Below are 24,239 nucleotides of genomic sequence, written 5' to 3'. Positions count from 1 at the left end.
AATAGAAAGGGACAGGTTCCTCATAAAGACTCAGGAGGCTAAGGATGTATCTTGAAGTTGCTGGCAATCCCCAAAGTCGCGGGTCAGAGTGTACCAAGAACATGCAAGAATTTCCTCAGAATATTCCGAAACTTTAAAATTGGTTGATGAAACTCTTGCGATATCTTTCCCAAGGTATTTGGCTAACATAGAATCCAGAAAATGCAACCCAACTCCTTGAAATGACACACATAATAGTAATATTATACTGAATAGTCCATGGAGGAAAGAAGACTCAGGGTAAGCTCATAAAGTGTCCATTCACCTTAAAAATAAAACTGCCAGTTATTTTCCAAGCAAAATGGGTTGATTTGGAAAAAGCAGAGAATTTCAATTTAGGACAAGCAAGCTACAGCAAAACCATTATACAAGTCAACAGAGCAAAGAACACTATTCTATAGATGAAAGGGGGTGAGGGCAGTGAGGAGGGCCCATTGGAGTAACAAAAAGTAACAAAAAGCCCATTGGAGTAACCTGGGAATTTGAAATAGAATGACATTTCGGTGGCTGAGTTGGGACAGAGTCTCATTGGCTCTATTGCCTGGGGAGGAGGAAACCAACCTTCTTCCCCAAGCTAGTGTGGGCTCACCAAGTACCTCTCCTCCTGTTGGGTCTGCCTTGGACCAGGAGTGGTAGGGTGTTAGAGCTCCCCCTGCTGGCCTCCCTGTTCCATTTTAAATGAGGGTTTCCTTAATTTTCACAAAACTTTCCAAGTTATTTCACTACCAATCTCCCCATTGTCATAATTTTTATGACTCTCTAATTTCTTTTACTGCTAACCTCTCTGTCAGAATTGATGATTCCTGGCTTCCATAATTTTAACAATAAAAGTGGTGGTGGTTGTGAGGTCAGCTTTAAGCATGACACAATCATTTGAATGTTTTACAGACATTTATAATTTCAGCAGGTTGCCTAACTTAAAAATTTATCTCCCTTTTTTTACTCGAGTTTTGTAGTAGGACTAAGGATGGTGTGTTAAATTTTTAGAGCCTTTTGTTAATCCTTAATGGATTTTGGCTGCCTAACACCCATTTTCTCTAAGAACACCCATTCCACTTTTGAGGAATTCGCTCTTCCTAACACCCAGGGATTATAGTTCTCGTGCCCCAGTTTCCCTCAGCTGGGCTTAGGCTCATGACCCAAGCAAAGCTAATGCTTGGACTAGAGTCTTCAGCTGCCAAAGAGACTAGCAACTGTTGGCTGTTCAGCCTAAGCTGGCAAATGGCCCCCCAGGACTGTTTGTGGTGGTGTGGGTGCTTGAGCAGAGCCCCTTGCCTGGGTCCCTCCCACCACCACCACTGGTCCCTTCAAATACATTCTCACAACCAATTAAGTATCCAGCGTAAGGGTTCCTCTTTCTCTGCAACTGAAGTATTCTAAAAAATACACCCAACTTTTTTGTTTGTTTGTTTGTTTTTGATGTAGTGTTCATTGATTCATTTACCCTCCCTTTCTTTTTTTTCTGCCTTGAGGTCTTTTCTGAAGGTCAGCTCCTCACTGGCAGGCTTCCAATTGCTGGCTCCTCCTCCCATCCTTTTGGCCCCTTCCTTTAACTTCTGCCCTTAAGGAGCTTTAGAATCAAAGCCCTTAGACAATAGAGGTAGCGGTTTTGGGCTTGTTATTTTGTATTACTTTGATGATGCTGTAGACATAGACAAAGACCATCCAAAGAAGAAAAGCAAAGTCTGTTTATCCAGAGCTTGATGTACTACGAGAGCCAGCTGCCTTGCTTGCCTTTGGCAGAGACACTGAGGTGGGGAGCTTTACAGTGGAAAAGGAAGCTTCAGGTTTGTCCCGGCTGGAGGCGACTGACCTGGGGAAGCTGCAGGGCGTTTACTAGAAGCTCACATTCTATGCCATTGGTTAGGAGGGTATATTGGGGTTTTCCTGGTTGATCCTAAGTTGCAAGAAGGGACAGAATTAAAGAACCTGGCAGCCAGTGTTCAAGTCCTGGCCATTCGTGGCCATTGCTGCTTTGGTGGTGATTGGCTTCGGGGCTGGCTGCTGGGGGCAGTTCTGAGTTTGAGTTCTACTGTCATATATATACTCCGCCTATTGTCTGATTGTTCATCCCATCTCTCAATTAGTGCTTGAGTTTGTGATTTCGGTTTTGTTGATATTTAAGACACTTTCTAGTTGCTGTTATATCCCAAACTTTCATTTCCATTTCCAATGCAAAAGAAAGGAAATACTAAGAAATAAGATTCTTTGCCCAAAGCCACCTGTTGAAAAACAGATGTTCTAGTTTCTAATCACTTGGTGTTTTCTACTTTGTTTTAATATACAAAAATTTTCTTTCAGTTTCCCTCTGTGGCATCTAAATGCAGGTGGTCAGAGCCTGCCCACAAAGAGATTTTTAAATTCCTTTTGAATCACATCTTCTGCCTCTGAATACATTTTTAAAAAAGAGTCTGCAAGATAGCCCGAGTTAGAGTTTTCTTCTCCGTGTGATTCTGATCCAGATATTATCCCCACACATCACTGTACATCAAAATAAGCCCAGAAGGTTGTTTAAAATGCAGACCCCCTGGGGCCCACCGCAGACTTCCTACACCAGACTGTCTGGAGGGGGGATCCGGAGCTTTTTTTGTTGCTTTGCTTGTTTGTGTACAAGAAGCTCCTGGAGTGATTCTTAATGCCGTCTGGCAGGTACTAAGGACGGGGCTGGCGTTTGGCAGGCCCTGGATTAGGAACTCCACCGCTACATGCTACTGAGACTGAGGCGGTTGCATCATTTATCTATTTTTTTAAATGTTGCATTTGACAGCGTGTGCACATTTCCATTTGTGTTTTCTGAGGTTTAGAGATTCTGCAGCCCAGGGGATTCTCCGAGTGGCCCCTCTCATATCTTTTTCACTCTACATGGAGGTAGGGACAGGTGAAGGCAGGCCATATTGGCCCGGTTGTTACTTTTGGCCTTGAACACCTTGACATGTTTCCTTTACCCAGAACAACTGTGAAGAACAAGTCTTCCTGATGTTACAAAGTTCAAGAGCGAGCAGGCAGCACCGTAGAATCCTAAGCCAGAGTACGTGGGACATCTCACCGTTAATTTAACGAGAGGAGTGGCTCTATCAATGTAACCAGGGTGCCTAAAATAGCTCACTCTAAATTCTTTCAAGCCTGGCAGCACAAAAAGACAGAAAAAGTTCCATACTGTGTCAGACAATAAGTCACCTGCTTCTTGCAGAGTTGTTCTTGACTGCATGGTAATTAGAATTCCCTTCTGAATACTCCTGATGCGGCTTCACACAGACAGCTGGAAACACAACCCAGCCGGGTGGGGACTCTCTTCCCTTTGCAGGGTTGCCCTGGTGCAATGCACTCCGGGGCCTGCCTCTGGACCTTCCGAAGGATCATCATTGGTAAAGAAACGCACTGTCTGTGGGTGTCAGCTCTTCAGCGGTCTTCCTGGCTCTCACAGGCCATGGATTCTAGAAATGTCGTCAGTCTTTGCAGGATGCCAATGGTGACCTCTCAGTCTCCTGACCCTCAGATGCTAGGACCCTGAGAGAAAGTGTCAGCAAAGGATGCCCCCAGCCAGCCAGCCAGCCAGCCAACAAGCCAACACACCTTTGGTAGGACTCCTTGTATTTTATTCATCCAATCATTCATTCATGCACGAGGCCTCACCAAGTTTGTTCCAGGGGGGTGGTCCCTAGCTAGGTCTGGGAACATGAGTGAAGTCTGCTCCTGCCCCAAGTTGCTCAGAGTGTACTGGGGGTTAGAGTCACTCACACTCCCTGGTTGCATGATGTACGGACTCTGACGGGAGGTGACATCAAGCCGCGTGTAGAGGCTCTGATGTGATAGGCCTGGCATTGCCTGTACCTGTGATCACAAAGGGTGTTGGGCTGAGGAATCCTCTCTAGAAGACCCCAGGGTTCTCCGTCCCAGTATGACACCCAGTCTGTCAACCTGAGCCCTTTAATTAATCACAGATTCAAATAACAGTGTGAACATGGTTACTTGGACTTGACGGATTGGAGCAGACTTCGTCAGTCACCAGCATTTAGGTTATTACACACCAGGCCCTATTCTAAAAGATTTGGCTGAAGGATCTTATTTTGCATTATGATTCAAGAGATGTACACTGTTGCCTACAGTAAAGATGCGGACAACGAGGCACAGATTAAAGAACTTGTCCAGTGGGTACCTCCATGAGCTGGCATAGATCTGAGATTCAAAGACAGGCCATTTGCTTCCAGTACCCGAGCCCTTCAGGACTCCAGGAGGTCCATGGTTTCCCATAGGAAAGAGACCCAGTGCTTTCATCTTGTATTCCAGACAATCTTCCCCCATCTTTCTCTTCAGTGATCTTGAACTAATTTTCTACAGTTTTACCCTGAGGCCAACGTGAGCTCTGTCCTTTTTGAACATGTGGTGTCTTTTCTTTCTCCTGCTAGGACGTTTCCTCCAGTCATCACGTGACACTCCCTCTTTCATCTTTAATCTCCATATTTTCGAATCACACCTGTCTTTCAAAATCTGACTTTCTGTCTTCATATCCCTTTAAGTGAAGCATTCAGCATCCTTGGATATATCATTAGTGTTTAAAATATTGGCCTTTGGTTTTCCCCTATAAATCTTCAGATGAATCATATTATATAAAGCAGGGTGATTGCAGGAATATAGACATTTTTTCTATAAAGCCTATGTAAAGAATTATCACATAGAGTTAAAAAAACTCAATCAAATGTTTAAGGGAAGTAAGCCATTTCAATTTGCATTCTATCGTGATGTGATCTTTAGTATAAAATGCTAAATGTCATCTTTTTAAGCAATAGTGATCTTTATCACTAGGTGGTACAAAACATAACTGACATTTCTGAAAAACTATATAGAATTACCTGAAACTCTCAATGTAACCATATTAAGTGTTGCCACAAGGAGAAAGAATAGATTTTGGGAAATAATCTTTTTAACATGCCCTCTAAAATCTTTGCACTTGTTAAGGTTGTGTTTCTTCTCTTAGGATTTCAAGTTTCCTTAATATTTTAGCCCGTTTTGCAATTGGAATCTTTTCAGTGTTTTTAAGATGCCGATGGCTTAAAGCAACTATATTCCTACTTCTGTTGCTTAAATTTTATTAATCTTAAGAAATCTGATTGATCTTGATGAATTCTTTTAAAAGCTACCCTTTTTATGAAGTCTTTTAAAGATTTATTTATTTATTTGAGAGAAAGAGAGTGGAGGGAGAGGCAGAGGAAGAGGGAGAGAAACAGAACCCCTGTGAGCCTGATGTGGGGCTCGATTCCAAGATCCAGGGATCATGACCTGAGCTGAAATAATCAGTCCCTTAACTGACTGAGCCATCCCCAGCTTTTAAGATAGCATTGTTGAGTTACCATTAGATGACAAGGAAGGTATTTTGAGATTTACAGGTCAAAAAATAATAATCTTTGTAATTAATAAGTATCTCTTTCTTCCTATAAATTATTTGAATGAATTAAATCATGACCAAGTTATTAATCACACTGTTAACATTTCTTAATAAAAATATGTGCCTCTAACAACTCAAAATCCTATCCAGTCATGCTGCTTTTGTGGGCAGTAAGAGCAATGGTTAGGGATTGAATACCAGCTTGACCACTTACCACCTGGGGACGCCAACCAAGCAAGTTGTCTTTCTCCCTGTCTCCCCATCTGCAGAGTGAGGATAATAATCACACTGATCGTATAGAACAGTGACTGCTGCTTGGTAAATACCCAGTACCTGGTAACTATTATGACTATATATGTGATACAGGGAGTCTTTTTTCTGATAGGATATTTTTCACTGTTAGAATAAATCAGACACCCATTGAGGTGGAATTACCTGAATATATGAACTTTTCTTTTGTCTTTTTTTAAAAGATTTTATTCATTTATTTGAGAAAGGGAATGAGTGAGAGAAAGCACAAGCAGGGGAGGGGCAAAAGGAGAAGGAGGCGCAGGCTCCCTGATGAACAAAGAGCCCGATGTGGCACTCGATCCCAGCATTCAGGGATCATGACCGAACCGAAGGCAGACGCTTAACTTACTGAGCTGCCCAGGCGCCCATTTTCTTTGGTCTTCTTAAGCAATTACTGGGGTTCATTCTTTCACAGGCTTGAAGCAGTTCATTGTGTTAAGGAAGACGCATTGGCTGCTCTGTTCCTTCGGATGGCAATTGTGTGAATTTGTTTCCCTTGTTTGGAGGGATCGGGGAGGCAGCGGGGAGTGGGCTCAGTCTCCCTCTCTTGATCCAGGCTCTCCAGCATTACAGATAGAAGCTGCCTGATGTACAAGCACATTTACGTACCCAGAAAGTCCTTGATCCCCACCCGTATGCTCATTCGTGGGGAAAAACATTCCAAAAGCTGTTAGGGTATGAAGTTAAACAAGGCTAGAAAGAGCCGTCCGGGACTATCTTATTTGGATCCTGCTGCTTTCCCTCACTTCACGTTATCACTTGTTTTGCGGGCTCTGAAAATGTGCTTGCCTTGTATAGCCAGGGAAGTCTTGTGTCTGATTGACCACACCATCAGAGACTCCCAACCAAAACCACTAGGGTGTCATTGACCCCCCTCCCCCAGAGTGCAACACCTCTGTTTTCACTCAGTGAGATGCTGTAAGTTAGATCTCCATTAAAATAGGATGATTTTAAGCAGGACTAGCATCATTTCAACAAGGGCCCGCACCCTGTTTTGCGTGGCCTAAAAGCAGAGAATAGTTCTTAGATTTTTAAAAAAGTGCAGTTAAACAAGCAAATAAACAAACAAAAACAAATGAAGACTGTGTGATAGAGACCATACATGGCCTGTGAAGTTTAAAAGACTTGTTTTCTGGCCCCTTCCAGAAAAAGCTTGCCAACTCCCAATCTGAAGTTTCAAAAACAAATACAAGTGAGTACACAATTTTAATTTAAAATAAGCTTAAGAAAAGTAATAAGAAGACAGTAATAAGGTCTAGTGGAAGAACTGAGAGGCCCGGAGTGACTGCACTCCGGTCGTGTTGTGAACCCGTTCGGGTCTCTGACTGGGCATGTCACCTCTCCACACAGCGTCTTAAAATAGCTAGAAACAGTCTACTTTCAAATGTGAATACATTGCTTCTAATTCCTTTTTAATTCCCTGAGCTTCCGCTAACCTGCTTTGCCTGAGGTTTCTTGAAATGTGTACCATTCACTCTGCGATATTCATCTGGAAATAACACAATGAAAATGATCCATTAATGATATTGATTCTGGCCCATCTGTGAATTTATTCCACCAGGGAGGAATTTCTGTGAGTACTCTGACTTCTGAGAATAAGCAAATGTGCTGTAAGTCACATATAGGACAGACCACCAACCAAATTATATCTTCATTTAGATATTCCAAATTATGCAGAATTTCCAAATTTTTGTAAATATATTTAATTGGAATGGCACTGAATGCCAAGAATGAAACAGGGAACTATCTTCTCCATTCATGTTCCCACATTAATTTCTTTTCAAAGACTGCCCTTTTACACAAAGCATGTTTCTATACTTCACATTGGAAGTGGATTCGAATGACAAGAATCTGCATTCTGTGACAACCAGGTACAGAATCATCAAAGCACATAAACTCTGATCATATTGCTGTTGACCATGGATATTTGCAGGACTAGAGAATTTTGAAAGGATTTGAAAAATATCTGCAGAGAAAATGATAAATAAGGAATTACTTTGTGAATTAATGGACAAAATCTATCGTAAGAAGAGAACAATTATGATTAAAGACTATGTTAGGAACACAACATTTTTTTTTAATCTACCTCAAAATCTATTAATCCTAAATCATATTACTACTCATACAATACAGATTATTTTCATTGAATCCATCAGAAGTCCCCTGGTTTTATCTAAGAATTGTGACATAGATTGGTAATGTCTGTTTGCTTGTTTTTGCACTCACTTCCTACTTACTTGGGAGAATCTGCTCTCTCTGCTCTCACTGACCGACAAGCTACAGTATCTCATCTGCTGAAGACAAGCTGCACTTTTCAGGCAACTCAAAAAATTCCATTTTGTCTCTGAGATGGTCTGATTGGTGTGAACAATGTTGTCTCTGACACTCAAGACTTATTTTTTAGAGTCAGATACATTTATCTATCACCATAATCTATTTATTTATTTTAGCATTGTCTTTCACAGAACAGAAGCTTTTAATTTTAACCATTTCCAAATTATCAATTCATTCTTTCACAGATCATGCCTTTTGTATTACATCCAAGAAGACATGATCAAACCCAAGGTCATCTATGTTTTCTCTTCTTTTATCTTCTAGGAGTTTTATAATCTTGTGTTTTACATTTAGGTTCATGATCCTATTTTGAATTCATTTTTTGTGTTGGATGTCAGGTCTGTATCTAGATTCATTTCTTTGCACCATTTCTTGGAAAGAGTGCCTTTTCAAAATTTACTCTTGTGGGGTGTACAATTTGACAAATTCTGACCAATGTATATAGTCGTGTGAATACCACCATGACTGAGATATAGAATATTCCCATCATCGCAAAATGTTCTCTGTGTCCCTTTAGAGTTGATCCTCTCCTGCTAATTTCACCTCCTGACAATTACTGATTGATTTCTGTCCCTATAGCTTTGCCTTTTGGGGACTGTCTTATAAGTGGAATCATAATGGGAAGACTTTTGTGTCTGGTTCATCTAGTATAATGCTTTGAGATTCATTCATGTGGTTGTATGTATCATAGTTACTTGGTTTTCTCTATTGACTCATATTCCATTGTATAGATGTATCATGATTCGTTTATGTATTTACCAGTTGATGAACATTTGAATTGCTTTTAGTTTGAGACTATTATTAATAAAGGTCCTATAAAGATCTGCACACAGGTCTTTGTGTGGACTGTTCTCATTTTTCTTGGGTCAATGTCGAGGGGTAGGCTTGCTTGGTCCTATGATAACTATGTATTTAACACAACAAGGAATCAGTAAACTGTTTTCAAGTGCGGCTGGACCATTTTTTCTTCTCACTACTTGTGTATGTGAGTTCAACTTACTTCACCTTCTTGCTACCACTTGGTACTGCCAAGTTTTAAATTTCAGTCATTCTAGTGTGTGTAGTGGTATTCAACATGTTTTAATTTCATTTCTTCGGGAATGGATAAAAATAAGCATCTTTTCAGATGTTAATATTTCATCTAGATCTCTTCTTTGGGGATGTGTATGTTTGAATACTTCCATGTTCTCATTAGGTTAAGAGTCATTTAAAATGCTTTTCCTCATTTTCTCAAAGTTGACCAAAACAGGGTGTATTTCTCTCTCTACATCTAGGATATTTCTTGTGAGCTTTAAATTAGGAATATTCTTTCCTCCCTCCACCTACACCTTCCCTGCCCCCATTGGGATTAGAGAACAGGGGGAGGCTCCTTGGTAATGTGGATGGGAATCTGAAGACCCGTATCCCTGGTCCCATTGTGTCCAGAGTGGTGTATTTTCCATTCTTTATGTAATCCTTCCCCAGTGAGTTAGGATTATTCACCCACTTGGTGGATAATATGCTGAGAGAATGACATTCTCTGCTTCCTATTAGGAGGTCTGGCTTCCAGTGGGCAGTTTTTCTCCCTTTCTGGCCCACACATGGGCTTGATTTTCTTTTTTTTTTTTTTTCTGCCATCCCTCTTGGATGGAAAATAGGGACCTGGCCTGGAGTTTGTCTTCTAGAAACAGCTCTCACCTCTCCTCTGTCAGTCCCTGTTCTCTTGACTCAGTGACTCTCTCTGGTCAGAGACAGACAGCAATGGATTATCTTGGCAGTGGCTCAGAAGGGGCTGTGTTGTGGCCCAGAGGCCCCATGCCTTTTTACCAAGTGTAAAGTTCATATCTGATATGGGTGTCTTCTTCTCATTTTATTTGGTACCCGCTGGCAGAAGAGGCATTACTATGTTACTGGATCCCAATCATTTTGATATACAATTTCAAGTGCATGCTCCATATGGAATGTCTTCTTCACTCCCTCCCTTGCACTGATTTTGTAAATATTTACCAGGTACTGACCATGCTCCAGGTATTGAGGCAATAGAGCTTTGGGAATGTATGTGCCTGACCTTGGAAGATTAAAATATACTTAGGTGGGAAAAGGGAGGAAATCTCTATATTGCAGTTTCCTCAGAGTATCTTTCTTTATCTGTGTCACATCTATTTCTTTTACTCTGCCTTTGAATAAAAATAGATTTTTTTTCAACCTTTCATCTCTCGAATGCTTAGTCTCTGCTACTTCTCAAAATGTATCTCTCACAAAAAGCAACCAAAAATATTGAATGTAAGGATAATTTTATCCAGAGTCTTTTACCTTGGTATAGATTAATGTTTGCAAACATTATCACCATTAGCTTTTCAAGTCTTATAGATGACACCCTTTTCTGTTTAGTATATCGTGGTTAGTTAGTGCTTTGCTGGCACCACAGTTATGGGTGCTTTTAAACAATTGTGTTTTGAACCAACTGCTACAATTAGAAATTAAAAATCTTCCAAAGAGAATACTGAAAAAATTAATTACACTTTTAATTTGAAAAAAGTTAAGTTGGAGCCTGGTTTTGGCCTGACCTTTTTCTTCTTCAAAATTTTTTTCAACTTTGCAAGCCCTCCTAAATTAGAAGGCTAATGAATCATTAAGTCTGGAAGCGTTCCATGCCGACAGACATTCAACAACATTTACCCACCTGCCCTGCAGGGGTGGATTGTATGTGTTAAGTCAGTGGAGGACTCCACAGAGGCTCAAGAATGTAAGAGAACCCAGATTGTTGATGGCTCAAGAGGAAGAAGCCATCACCTCCTCCTTGTCATCAGTTTGGCCAAGTCAGGGTGCTCTTCCTGGAGCCACTAGTGAGTTCTTTGAGAGACACTCAGAGATGTTCTTTATATATTAAACTGTGGAAATCCAAGAGAAAGGAAGGGGCCATTTATAAGAAGGTTTTGGTGCACATTGGATTCAGGCAGTCTGTGTGTCTTCTGTGGATTTTAAAATTAAAACTAACCCGGATTGTGTGCATGTGTGTTTTAACGTGGTAGCATATTTGATGGGCTCTTTTATGGAGCAGATGGTCAACACCATGGTTTTTATTTGGTCCTGCGTCAGGATCTTTGAGTCATCCACTTGGAACAGCACCTGTGGTCTTCCCATAACTGCAATCCTCTTCCTCACCAGATGCCAGCTGTAGGTCGCCTGCACACAAAGGCTTCACTGGCCACTTCGTGTTGCTCCTTCCTCTCATCCCCTACCCATAGGTAGTTTGTAAGCCCATTACCCTGCCACATATTCTTTATCAATAGCACACATTGACAGGGTTGTTTGTTTATTGGCTCTTTCTCCTACTATAACATGGACTTTAGAAAAGCAGTGGGTTTTGCCCTGTTTACCAAAGAATCCTCAGGGCCTAGACTACTGCCTGGCACACAGTAGGATCCCATAAATATATGAGGAAGGATTGGGTATGAAGTGACCAGTAACTAAAGTTATTCATACAATATAGACCATTCTCCTGTTGGGATTTCTTTATCCTTAAATTATGGATAGCCTTCATGTGAGTTAATATTTTAATCAGAAAGAAAATGGGGCTAAATATTCCCATGGCTAAAAGTCTAAAGTAATGGCCTTTGACAGGACCCTCATCCTGAAATCCCTGTCAGTCTGTGCCTGCCACTGTTGACCACCCATCCTTGGTGAAACAGGAGACCAAGCCTCCATGACAGAACCTTCGCTGCGGATAGAAATTTGGTCTGTTCTTGCATGACCAGAAAAGGTTTTCCTCTTCAGAAAGGGTGAGTGACACAGCTGAGAGGGAAGGGCCCCTCCATAGAGGTGGCCTTAGCCCAGAGTGATGTGTCAGATAGAGGCTTCTCTCATTCAGCTGTTACTGAAAAATGCTTTCCCAGTTACACCCCACTCCCATGCCCGCTCAGACACGAGAGAGAGATTGGAATAGGTTGAGTTCCTCCCTCAGGGTGCTGGAAGTCTCCTAAATGGCTGAAGGTTGTTTCGTGGTCTGTTTGTCATCTAAAATGTATGAAGCCTGAGAATTTCATGAAACAGAAGGGACAGAGAACATGATGAGATTTCACCACCCTCATAGCTCTCTGGTCAGAAATGTCTACTTCAGTTCTGTACTACTGAATCATCCTTCAGGGAAGACAGTTCAGCAAACTGTGATCATTTATTTTATTTTCATCTTCATGGTGTTTTATTTACTCCACATTTGTTCTTGGATAGGCACCGCCCTGGCCACTTGGAAATACAACTCCATATTTCTCCTCCTTCCAGATCTATGAGGAGAAGAGGTACAGTTCATCTTTGTAGATAAGTGATAGTCCCAGAACATTAATATTTTAAAGTGATTTTTTAAAAATATGAAGTTCTATTTTCTAAATTGTGATGTTTTATCAATTTTTAAATACTACACAATAATCAGAATAGAAGGGCACAACATTAAGAAGTTGATGCTTTGTGAAAAACATTCTAGTTAGAAAGATTTGACTATAGATGCTCCATTGTCACTAGTCCTTCTTACTGTCTTTATCAATAAAGATTTTATGTGAACTAGAGCATTCATTTCTGAAGAGAACTGGGAGGACTCAGTATATCCCTGTTTTTTACTGGGGGGACAATACCAATGCCATTGTAAACAGAACAGAGTTAATTCGGATGGGGAGCAAGTTGCTGGCATGATAAAGTAGAATATTTCTCTAAGACAATAGTGATTAGAAGAAGGGGGAAATCAGATAAAATTTTTGGAAGCTCAATTATGAAAAGAAGTTTGATGTGTTCTGAGTGGTAAGGAAGAAATATATAGCAAAGTAATGAAACAATTAATAACTAGCTGGAGGCCAAAACTCTGATGAATTTAACTAAAATAGTAAAGCATTAAAAAACTTTATCTAAAAACATATTAAAATTAGTGAGTAGGAGGGAAGTTTGGTTGCAAATGTATCTCTGTTGTGTATGCAGTGAAAATTACCAAGTAAGTGAAAACCATGACTTTGGGAAGTCAAGTTAAAAAGAAATAAATCATTTTGACAGTAATCTAAACAATCAACTCAACAAAATATTCTTTTAAATGGCTTCCAGGTAATTTTCAATATTTGTGTACAATGCTTTGGCCACATCTTTTTAGAAAGAAGGGAAAATAGATCCATGAAGACATTGCTATTCAAAATCCCTTTTATGGGGAGCAACTGGAAACCAGGGGATGGTCATTAGGTTGCCAGACATTCTCCATGGTGAGTAGGCTGATTTGCAAGATTCATTACCTACCTAAACCAAGAAAGGTCCAGTGTGATATTGAGATGTAGGTTGAGAGCTGAGTCTAATACTGTGAAAAACATGGCCTCTAATGGGTCTGTTAAAGGCATGTTAATGAAGCTATGTTTACCTAAGAATCACATTCATGGGAGAAAATACAGAGCAGCTACTCTGAAAACCATCTCACTCAACATTACTCCAGTTATATACAGGTACGGGCTTGCAAAGTTACTTTTTCAACTTGAAATCTGTATTATAAAAGCTACTTTTAAATTTTCATAATTCTTCCCTACATTTCCAAAACACTTCTACGGTTTTTGAGTGCTGGAATTCCTATTAACAAAGCATGTAATCTCTAATCAGAGAACAGTGATCAGTTCTGTAGTTAGAATTCTCATACCATGTGACTTCCAGAAATCCTCCCTCAGTGTGCTCTGGGCCAGCCTTCCCCACAAGCAGAGAAGGCTAGCTAGGCAGAAGGAAGCCATGAACAAACATTTACTTCATTCTTTTAAGGGAGTTATCATTCTTCCTAAAACCCACAGTGATGGTGGTTAAGAATGAGCTGTTCTCAGCTCTATAACTTGTTGTCCAAGTGGCCTTGATAAATCATCACCTCTCTCCAAGACCGATGTTCTCCTCTACAAAATGTGAATAATATTATCCATCTCTTTGAATAAATGGCAAGGATGAAATGAGATAACGTATATAAAACTGCTCCTAAATATAATAACAACAACAACAACAACAATGATAGTAACCATGATCCAGTTCCTTTTTAAATTCTTAAATTCAGGTGCATCTCTCTCTTGGCATAGCTAGTGACAGCACTGGTTGACAATCAGTCTTCAGTAATTGTTCCTGTTTAGAGAGCAAATTGTTAATATGTATTTTATTTTCAGCTCTACTCTTGATTGCAAACCCTTTGATAACATCCAACAATAGAGATGCATACTGGGTAGCCTAAATTCAACTGTTTTATAGGAGATGGAAGTTCTAAGAACAAATTTCCTATAGACTTATGACCACTGTTCTTTTACAACTACAATGGGGTCACCATGGGTGAGATGGAATTAGGTGAAACACTGTATTCTAGAGATGACCAAGCCTTTATTTTTTTAAATAGTGGGCTAAAACTGAGTGATCCAACTGTATGCAGTACATATAAATGTTCAATTGATCATAATGATATGATTAATAGTAGCCTGTTAATTATTCAACATATGGATATTCCTAAATTATAAAAGCAGGCTTTAAAGTGTTAATAACTTTTTGCACAAAAGTGAGCAGTACACCTTAAAAGTAGTCCTTGAAACTTTAATGCTTTATTAGAATTTCTGGTTTTGAAATTGCAGGGATTAAGAAGGGTATTTGAATATATTCAGTATGTGACTCCAAATCTATGGCACCAAAGATTTATTAAACAGGGAATGCTTTCCTGGAGCGATTACTACTAAAAATTGTCCAGTCTTTGGCCACATTGCCAGATCTTTTAGGACACATCTAGAATTAATAGAGTAATCACTATTAATCTGGAGACTCTTTGTCTTCTTGGGAGACATGATGACATGGAGTCACAGGCAGGGTGAATAGTGATAGTTCAGAGACATTTGGAGTCTCATGGTCCAGAGGCAATGAAAGTAATTGAGCTACTTACAAAAATCTGTGAATCTTCCTGGAAGTTCTGATGTCTTCTCTGTTAACCAGCTCTGCAATTTTTCAAAATCCACAATTGTATTAGAGCATTCCTGTAAAGGGGAGACAAAGGTGGCCTAATGGGTAGTTTTCTGTTCAGTGGATGTCTGAAGACCTGGACTATCTTTAATAATCTTTCAGCCTTGCTTTAGTTTCTTCCTGCAATACAAGATCCAAAGTGTCCAGATGGCTTGTTGCACTGGTAAGAAACTTAAATCTTATGAACCACTTACTGTCTAACAAATTACTTTTCCCAGAGCTTTTAATTAAAAAAGTGGGGCCTTAATTGGATAAAATAGTTAAATACATCTCTTCAACAAGTTTCTACAATCTGTTTATAAATGACGACAACAGCAGCAACAATAACACACATCACAGAGAGAACCCACCATCGTCCTCTGCTCAACTTGCTTTAAGTATGACATAAACCAATAGTGGTTAATGGCGTAAGTACAAAGCAAAGGACGAATGGATGTATTTTCCATCAGCATCCTGCAGAAAGGCAGAGGCCTTAGGCTGGACTCCCGGTGGCTAACTCCATGGAAACCAGACACACAATTTTCTCTTTGACTTGAATGATTTCACCCACACTTTATCCCTTTTATTTTTTCATTGCTGGTGTCTGGGCAGGTAGATGTCTTTTGGTGAGTCACCTTTTATAACGCCTCAATTCTATGAAAAAAAATTTCATGGAATTCAATTCTAAAAGCTCAAAGTGATATTATTTAGTTTTACTCATCTTTACAAATATTAACCAATCTAAGTCCTATAGATCGACTACTAGCAGCCGTTTTCTAAAAGCAGTTAATACTAGTAGTACTAGTAGGTGAGCTCATTGTTCTTGTCACAAATATTCCATACCACACCCAACTGCAAGGGACATGACTTCAGAGCGTTCTGCTCTCTCAAATACAAAATACCCTACAGACCACCTTTGCTGTCTTGTCTCACTAGTCTAGCACATGTTTTTAAAGTCTAGCCAACCACAAGATCAGTAAAGAAATCATGTTTGTTCAAATCGTTTTGATCAGACAAAACCAACTACTAATACAGTAACTATACTGGCTGCAGGTTGACTGGTTGGTAGGCTGGGGTGGGGGAAGGGAGAGGTCAGACTAACTAGGGTATAAATATTAATTTTCCTACTTGTGATTAAGCTTCAATTTACTCATGTGGAAGATGAGTTTAATAATCCCTGATTTGCAGGGCTGATAGCAAATAGTGAGGATTAAATGAAGCTTAGTTTTAACTACTTAGCACAATATTTGTTAAATACTATGCATGGTATTCCAGAAGCTGAAGCTGTTAATATACTTCAGTGTCTACAGCCTGGGTAATGTGTATACTCTTCTCCATACTCTGCTATCGATTGCACCCCGCATGTGGGAGACATGTACAGGACTGACTCAGCTGTGTGACCTCAGCAGCCCTTGACCTCTTTTCACATAGAAAAGGAACATATAAAACACAAGGTGAACTTTGACAGTAGCTGGGGGTTCTCTTCTAACAGAAACAGGGAACTGGTCAAAGAATTCTCTGCAGAGAAAGGACCACAACATTTTATCAGGTAAAAAAAATAAGAGAAAGACACAAATAGTGTCAACTAGGCTTTGAAAGTAAGTCAATGGAACTCTACATTTTGTTTTCCCCTTCTTTTGATATCTGCTTATGTGACATTTTCATAATTATTTTGAAAATGTGGCAGTTTTCCACTGTTAATATTGGATCAAAGTGCAATTTTCACCTGAGAGGAAAATTCCATAATAACATACTCATAAGAGATAGCATGTATTATTCTAAAGTATAAGCCATTGTTAAATTTTTATATTTAATAATTTGTGCCCTGGATTGATAATAAAAGTGACAAATATTTAGTATAATCCAGTGATGGGTTACTTTATTATTAAGGTTGTTTACAAAACCTTCACATGTTCTTGTTTCTAAAATACATTAGAAGTACTTAATTAGGATATCTGCCTGTATTAGAAAAAAATTACAAAAAAGTTAAAAGAAAATTAAATGTATTGTCAGTTCTCTTACTCTCCTATATGCATGGATAAAACTGATTGCTAAGATGTATTAAGAAATCAGAATATCCCAGGGCCTATATGGTTTTTTCCTGTTATCAATGGCCTATATATGGATTGACCTGATGAACAAAACACAGGGAGAAAATGAGTTCTGTTTTTTTAAGAGAATTTCACTTGACACCTGTTATTTTCCAGTTCATGTTTTTTAATCATCATACTCATTTTTCCAAATGGTAAGTCTTTGCATTCATTTAAATTAAGGATGTCAACAGGTCTGTGTTTTTTTTCTTTCTTGAATACCCTCAGCTTTTAGAATAAAATACTTTTGAATACTTTTTGCAAGTTTACAAAACATTCTTATACATATTAAAATTTTTAGGTTTGATAATACCCTGAGTATTGGGAATTAGCATAACTTAGTAGAAGAGAAAACTCAATCTCAGAGAGGTGAAGACCCATCCAGGGTCATGTACTTTGTAAGAGTTTGATATTCTGTTAAGGCATTTTTATCTCACACTAACAGAAACTAACAAAAAATATATTTTTTGGATGACAGTAACTCTTCTTCCCCAGTTTTTTACTCTTTTAATTAGATTTCCCCTTAAGACACAAGAAAATAAATAGGGTTTAATCCATATACTTTTTTTTTTTTTTTTGCCCCTACAAAAAGTTGGTGTAGAATATGGCTAAAAGTAAGGACTCTGGCAAGACCTCAGTGTTTGAATCCTAGCTCTACCACCTATGGACTGTGTGATCTTGAACAGGTGCTTGACTGCTCTGTGCCTCAATTTCCTTACTTGAAAAGTTGGTTGATAACTATGTTTATCAACCTAGATTAAATGGTTTAAAATTTACAAAATACTTAAAACAGTTCATAGAACAATAGTAAGCATTTTATATGTTTTACTAAAAAAATAGAGCAATAGCTTCTCCCACATTGTATGGATCCTCTTAAAACAGATTTGTACTCCCATCTTTCTACAAAATTATTATTTTGAGGATAATAATAATTGAGGATAATACTAATTATTTTGAGGATCAATAATGAACATTGGTTACCAAGTCTATTAGAACTTTTCTTTTTTTGTCTATTCAAATTATATTTTCCATTTAAAAATTGGGTTGTCTTTTTATTATTACTTGTAGGAGTTTTTTATAAGATGTATTTTGACTACATGTTCCTTAGGGGATATTTTTCTCCCAAGCAGTGAGTTGTCTTTTCACTTTCTTGATGGAGTGTCTTGAAGTGCTAAAGCATTGAATTTCTTATCTATTTTAAAATTTTATTTGTTGATTTTTTTTCTTTTATCACTTATGTTTTTTGTGTCAAACCTCAGGAGGAATAGCTTAATCCAACATCATGAAGATTTATTCCTGTGTTTTAAGAGTTCTATACTTTTAGAGTCTACATATAGGCTTGTGATCCTTTTTCAGTTAATTTTTGTGTCTAGTGTGAAGCAGTTGCCCCAGTACCATTTGTTGAAGAAACTATTCCTCTCCCACTGAATTTTCTTGACACTTTGGTTAAAAATCTCTGACCATAAATGCTAGAGTTTATTCCTGGGATCTCAGTTATATTCCATATGTCCATCCTTATGCCAGGACCACACTGCCGATTACTTAGTTTTGTAGCAAGTTTTGGAATCAGAATTTGAAATTCTCATTCTGGACTTCTTTTTAAATTTCTTCTATGTGACTGATTATTTTTTTATTGAGGTACAATTGACATACTCTGTATTAGTGTCAAGTGATTTGACACTTGTGTACATTGCAAATGGACACTACAATAAGTCCAGTTACCATCTGTCACCTTACAAAGTTATTAAAATACTATTGACTATATTCTCTATGCTTCACATCATATTCTCATGATTTATTTATTTTATAACTGTAAGTTTGTACTTCTTTTTTTAAATTATTTTTATTAACATATAATGTATTATTTGCCCCAGGGGTACAGGTCTGTGAATTATCAGGCTTACACATTTCATAGCACTCACCATAGCACTTACCCTCCCCAATGTCCATAACCCAGCCACCCTATCCCTGACCCCCCCAACCCCATCACAGCAAACTTCAGTTTGTTTTGTGAGAGTCTCTTATGGTTTGTCTCCCTCCTGATCCCATCTTGTTTCGTTTTTTCCTTCCCTACCCCCCAAAACCCCTCACTTTGCCTCTCTAATTCCTCATATCAGAGAGATCACATGATGATTGTCTATTTCTGATTGACTTATTTCACTCAGCATATACCTTCTAGCTCCATTCATGTCATTGCAAATGGCAAGATTTCATTTTTTAAAAAATATTTTATTTATTAATTTAACAGACAGAGATCACAAGTAGGCAGAGAAGCAGGCAGTGAGAGAGAGAGGGGGAAGCAGGCTTCCTGCTGAGCAGAGAGCCCGATGCGGGGCTCGATCCCAGGACCCTGGGATCATGACCTGAGCCAAAGGCAGACCTTTAACCCACTGAGCCACCCAGGTGCCCCAAAGATTTCATTTCTTTTGATGGCAGCATAGTATTCTATTGTACATATATATAACACATCTTCTTTACCTATTCATCGGTTGATGGACATCTAGGTTTTTTCCATAGTTGGGCTATTGTGGACATTGCTGCAATAAACATTCAGGTGCATGTGCCCCTTCGGATCACTACATTTGTATCTTTAGGGTAAATACCCAGTAGTCTGAAGGCTGAGTTGCAAGGTAGCTCTATTTTCAGCATTTTGAGGAACCTCCATGCTATTTTCCAGAGTGGCAGCCCCAGCTTGCATTCCCACCAACAGTGTAGGAGGGTTGCCCTTCCTCCACATCCTTGCCAACATCTGTCATTTCCCAACTTGTTAATTTTAGACATTCTGACTGGTGTAAGGTGGTATCATATTGTAGTTTTGATTTGTATTTCCCTGATGCCAAGTGATGTGGCACAGTTTTTCATGTGTCTGTTGGCCATCTGGATGTCTTCTTTGCAGAAATGTCTGTTCATGTCCTCTGCCCATTTCTTGATTGGATCATTTGTTCTTTGGGTGTTGAGTTTGATAAGTTCTTTATAGATATTGGATACTAGCCCTTTATCTGATATGTCATTTGCGAATATCTTCTCCCATTCTGCTAGTTGTCTTTTGGTTTTGTTGACTGTTTCCTTGGCTGTGCAAAAGTTTTGATCTTGATGAAGTCCCAATAGTTCATTTTTGCCTTGCTTCCCTTGCATTTGCAGTGATTCTAGGAAGAAGTTGTTGCGGCTGAAGTCAAAGAGGTTGCTGCATGTGTTGTCCTCAAGGATTTTGATGGATTCCTGTCTTGCATTGAGGTCTTTCATCCCTTTTGAGTCTATTTTTGTGTTGGTGTAAGGAAATGGTCCCGTTTCATTTTCCTGCATGTGACTGTCCAATTTTCCCAACGCCATTTGTTGAAGAGACTGTCTTTTTTCCCATTGGACATTCTTTCCTGCTTTGTCGAGATTAGTTGACCACAGAGGTGAGGGTCTATTTCTGGGCTCTCTATTCTGTTCCATTGATCTGTATGTCTGGTTTTGTGCCAGTACCATACTGTCTTGATGATTACAGCCTTGTAATAGAGCTTGAAGTCTGGAATTGTGGTGCCACAAACTGGCTTTCTTTTTCAACATTCCTCTGGCTATTCGGAGTCTTTTCTGGTTCCATATAAATTTTAGGATTATTTGTTCCATTTCTTTGAAAAAAAGTGATGGTATTTTCATAGGGATTGTGTTAAATGTGTAGATTGCTTTAGGTAGCATAGACATTTTTGCAATATTTCTTCTTCTAATCCATGAGCATGGAATGTTTTTCCATTTCATTGTGTCTATCTCAATTTCTTTCATGAGTACTTTATAGTTTTCTGAGTACAGATTCTTTGCCTCTTTGGTTAGCTTTATTCCTAGGTATCTTATGGTTTGGGGTACAATTGTAAATGGAATCAACTCCTTAATTTCTCTTTCTTCTGTCTTGCTGTTGGTATATAGAAATGCAGCTGATTTCAGTGCATTGATTTTATATCCTGACACTTTATGAATTTCTATATGAGTTCTACCAGTTTTGGTGTAGAGTCTTTTGGGTTTTCCACATCAAGTATCATATCATCTGCAAAGAGTGAGAGTTTGACTTTTTTGCCAATTCAGATGACTTTTATTTCTTTTTGTTGTCTGATTGCTGAGGCTAGGACTTCTAGTACTATGTTGAATAGCAGCGGTGATAGTGGGCAGCCCTGTCATGTTCCTGACCTTAGAGGAAAAGCTCTCAGTTTTTCCTCATTAAGAATGATATTCGCTGTGGGTTTTTCATAGATGGCTTTGATGATATAGAAGTATGTACCCTCTATCTCAACACTGTGAAGAGTTTTGATCGAGAAATGATGCTGTGCTTCGTCAAATGCTTTTTCAGCATCTACTGAGAGTATCACATGGTTCTTGTTCTTTCTTTTATTAATGTATTATATCACATTGATCAATTTGAGGTTGTTGAACCAACCTTGCAGCCCAGGAATAAATTCCACTTGGTTGTGGTGAATAATCCTTTTAATGTACTGTTGGATCCTATTTTGGTGAGAATTTTTGTATCTGTGTTCATCAAAGATTTTGGTCTATAATACTCTTTTTTTGATGCAGTCTTTTTCTGTTTGGGGGGTCAGGGTAATGCTGGCCTCATAAAATGAAATTGGAAGTTTGCCTTCCATTTCTATTTTTTGGAACAGTTTCCAGAGAATAGGTATTAATTCTTCCTTAAATGTTTGGTAGAATTCCCCTGAGAAGCCATCTTTCCCTGGGCTCTTGGTTTTTGTGGGGAGATTTTTGATGACTGCTTCAATCTCCTTTCTGGTAATGGGTCTGTTCAGGTTTTCTATTTCTTCCTGGTTCAGTTTTGGTAGTTTATATGTCTCTAGGAATGCATCCATTTCTTCTAGATTCTCAACTTTGCTGGCATATAGTTGCTCATAATATATTCTTATAATTGTTTGTATTTCTTTGGTATTGGTTGTTATCTCTCCTCTTTCATTCATGATTTTATTAATTTGGGTCCCTTCTCTTTTCTTTGTGATAAGTCTCACCAGGGGTTTATCAATCTTATTAATTCTTTCAAAGAACCAGTTCCTAGTTTTATCGATTTGTTCTACTTTTCTCTTGGTTTCTATTTCATTGATTTCTGCTCTGATTTTACTATTTCTCTTCTCCTTCTGGGTCTAGGCTTTCTTTGCTGTTCTTTCTCCAGCTCCTTTAGGTGAAGGCTTAGGTTGTGCACTTGAGACCTTTCTTGTTTCTTTAGAAAGGCTTGTATCAGGATGGCTGGGTGGCTCAGTCGCTTAAGTCACTGTCTTCGGCTCAGGTCACGATTCCAGGGTCCTGGGATCAAGTCCCGGATTGGGCTCCTTGCTCAGCAGGGAGCCTGCTTCTCTCTCTGCCTCTGCCTGTTTGTGCAAATAAAATCTTAAAAAAAAAAAAAGGAAAGAAAGGCTTGTATCACTATATGCTTTCCTCTCAAGACCACCTTTGCTGTGTCCCACAGATTTTGAACAGTTGTGTTTTCATTTTCATTTGTTCCCATGAATTTTTTAAATTCTTCTTTAATTTCCTGGTTGACCCATTCATTTTTTAGTAGGATGCTCTTTAGCTTCCATATATTTGAGTTCTTTCCAACTTTCCTCTTGTGATTGAGTTCTAGCTTCAGTGCATTGTGGTCTGAAAATATGCAGGGAATGATCCCAATCTTTTGGTACCAATTGAGACCTGATTTGTGACCCAGGATGTGACCTATTCTGGAGAATGTTCCATGTGCAGTAGAGAAGAATGTGTATTCTGTTGCTTTGGGATTGAATGTTCTAAATATATCTGTGATGTCCATCTGGTCCACTGTGTCATTTAAAGCATTTATTTCCTTATTCATCTTTTGCTTGGGTGATCTGTCCATTTCAGTGAGGGGTGTGTTAAAATCCCCTACTATTATTGTATTATTGTCAATGTGTTTCTTTGATTTTGTTATTAATTGGTTTATATAATTGGGTGTTTCCATGTTAAGGGCATAGATATTTAAATTGTTAGATCTTCTTGTTGGACAGACCCTTTAAGTTTGATATAGCATCCTTCCTCATCTCTTATTATAGTCTTTGGCTTAAAATCTAATTTATCTGATATAAGGATTGCCACTGCAGCTTTCTTTTGATGTCCATTAGCATGGTAAATTGTTTTATACCTCCCTCACTTTAAATCTGGAGGTGTCTTTTGGTCTAAAATGAGTTTCTTGTAGACAGCACATTGATGGGTCTTGCTTTTTTATCTATTCTGATACCTGTGTCTTTTGATTGGGGCATTTAGCCTATTTAGGGTGACTAATGGAAGATATGAATTTAGTGTCATTGTATTGCCTGTAAGGTGACTGTTACTGTATATTGTCTCTGTTCCTTTCTGGTCTGTTACTTTTAGGCTCTCTCTTTGCTTAGATGACCCCTTTCAATATTTCCTGTAGGGCTGGTTTGGTGTTTGCAAATTCTTTCAATTTTTTTTGTTTGTTCTTTCTTTTTTCTTTTTTTTTTTGTGCTGGAAGCTTTTAATCTCTCCTTCTATTTTCAATGACAGCCTAGCTGGATATAGTATTCTTGGCTGCAGATTTTTCTCATTTAATGCTCTGAATATATGATGCCAGTGCTTTCTGACCTGCTAGGTCTCTGTGGATAAGTCTACTGCCAGTCTAATATTTCTAACATTGTATGTTTCAGACTTCTTGTCCTGAGCTGCTTTCAGGATTTTCTCTTTGTCACTAAGACTTGTAAGATCTACTATTAGATGACGAGTGTGGACTTATTTTTATTGAGTTTGAGGGGGTTCTCTGTTCCTCCTGGATTTTGGTGCTTGTTCCCTTTGCTGTATTAGGGAAATTCTCTTTTATAATTTGTTCCAATATACCTTCTGTCTCCTCTTTCTTTCTTCTTCTTCTGGAATCCCAATTATTCTGGCTTTTATTATGTTGAGATACATTCCTTCTATACCCATTTTATTAAATTTTTATCATAATTTGTTAATAAATTTGTCAAAGGCTTTTTCCACATCTATTGAGATGATCACATGATTTTTATCCCTCGTTTTGTTAAAGCATAGCACATTGATTGTTTTGTGGCTGTTGAGTCATCTTTCCATGCCTGGAATAAATCCCACTTGATCATAGTGTATGATCCTTTTAATGTATTGTTGGATTCAGTTTGCTCATGTTTTGCTGAGGA

The sequence above is a fragment of the Martes martes genome (genome assembly GCF_963455335.1).
Source record: "Martes martes genome assembly, chromosome: 4".
NCBI lineage: Eukaryota > Metazoa > Chordata > Mammalia > Carnivora > Mustelidae > Martes > Martes martes.
This window is presented reverse-complemented; position numbering follows the sequence as displayed.